Here is a 2,172-nt window from a genome sequence, read left to right on the forward strand (position 1 = left end):
AAAATTAAGTTAGAATTTAAAAAAAAAATTCTAAGGAATTTTTGTTAATTTTAACAAACATTTGATAAACTTTCAAAGCATTATTTAATTCTTGATTAATGCTTTTTCAGAAAGTTAATTAAACATTTTCTTTCAATATTTTAGCTTCCAGGTCGTGGCGAGGCACTAGGCCTTCTTGGTTATTGGAGCAACAACCACTTCCTTAGACAAAGCTTCCATAAAGAATTTCAATGTTTAATTTTCTCACTGTAAGCTTTTAATTTTTGAAAGATTAATTAAGCACAGATTTTGGAACCCAATAGAGGTTCCTTCCTACAGGATTATTCAAAAATCTAGGGGGTACATAGTTTCTTGATATTTTCCTAAGTTGCCCTTGGTGCTTCCTTATATACCAATTTAATTTACCATAAATTCTAATTTTTGACTTCGGAAATTTCTTTAAGCATGCATCATTTTTCAATTTTTCAATTTCTAGTTTTAAATTTTCATTTTCTGATTTCATACTATCGTACATTTCAAGTGGACATGTTTTTTTCTAATTTCTTTTTTAATTCTTTATTTTCTTTTTCTAATTCGAATAAATCTTTAGAAAGTGATTTAATAAATTAAAATGATCAGAGGTTAGATTGCGACCTTACCCCTCGATCGTGTGGCGCTCTCCCCTTCACGCTTCGACGTTCCTCCCCTTCGCGATGCTCATCTACAGCTAGGCGTTTTGTTGCGATGGTTGGCCATCGCTGATCCCAGAATTCTTGACTTCGATTCGGAGGATGACGAATCATCCACGTTGCCTTTAGGTTCTTGTGTTTGGAGGGTTCGCTTCTTGTATTTTGGCTTTTCCTTTCTTTTTCCTTTCTCTTTAGCTTTGGGCGGTCATTCTTTGTGCCCTTCTTCGTTGCAGTTGTAACAATGAACCGTCCTCTTCTTTCGATGATGCCTCTGTGATTTAAATTTGTTAGAACTAAAAACTTATTGAAGCGTCTTACCAGTAGTGCCGCTTCGGATTCATCGCCCGAGGCTTGTTCAGCTTTGCCTTTAAGGCAATGTTCTGACTTGTCTTCTCTGCTCCATTGGGTTCTGAAACTCGAGATTCGTGAAGTTCAAAAGTGGAAAATAATTGTTCTAAAGTACTTACCTTGAGGTCCTTAGAGATGTAATACGCATCTACTAAGGAGGCCCATTCCGGAGTTCTTAGGAAGGCATTGAGCGCGTATCGGATGGAATCCCGGTTGGTTACCTCTTCTCCAAGGTTCGTTAGTTGCGTTATTAGCTCCTTGATTCTCGCTTGGAGTTGCACTACCTTCTCGTCTTGGTTCATCCGGAGGTTCGTTAACTGGCTCCGGAGGATGTCCCGCTTCGCTAACTTCGCTTCGGAAGTACCTTCGTGTAGCTCCAGGAATTTTTCCCAGAGATCTTTCGCTGAGTCGTAGCTTCCGATCCGATTTACTTCTTGTGGTGGCAGCACACTGAGCAGGTGGAACTCCGCCTTTCCGTTGGCGACGAAATCGGCTTGCTCCTTCTTGCTCCATGTGTTTTCTTCTTTGTCTTTCGGCGCTGCAAAACCATATTTCATTGTAATAAGAATATCAAAATCCATTTTAAAAAATACCTCCATTTTGCGCTTCCATGTGGCGAAGTCTCCGTCGAACTTCGGGGGATGGATGTTCGCTCCGGCCATCGTCTTGATCATAGTGCTTCAATTGGCGGTTAGTCCTTCTGAGGCGATCAGGCTCTAATACCACTTGTTGGTATAGCGGAGACCGGCAAGAGGGGGGGAATTGCTGAAAACAAAAAATAAAAATACCCTCCTCGGATTTCAACTCAGAAATAAGTGCAGCAATAAAAATAACTAGCAACTATATAAAATTAAAGACAGAAATAAAACGGGAGACCGAGGTTTAACCTGGTTACAACCAAGGAGGTTGTTAATCCAGGACAATCGAAGATCGCACTAGCAGAGTCTCCTTCACTGTAGGCGGAGAAGCCTTTTTACACACTTAATGAACTCACAAGTTGCTAGGAATTGAAAGCTTGAATGAATGATGAATTCCTAGCTCCAGGGGCCTTTTTATAGCTCCTGGAAAGTCTATCCCGAGGGTCCAAGGCGCCTCCAACAAGGTTCAAGGCGCCTCCAGCTCGGTCAGCGGATAAAACTTTATCCGCAGCGCAAAT

Source organism: Zingiber officinale, chromosome 5B (assembly GCF_018446385.1).
Source record: "Zingiber officinale cultivar Zhangliang chromosome 5B, Zo_v1.1, whole genome shotgun sequence".
NCBI lineage: Eukaryota > Viridiplantae > Streptophyta > Magnoliopsida > Zingiberales > Zingiberaceae > Zingiber > Zingiber officinale.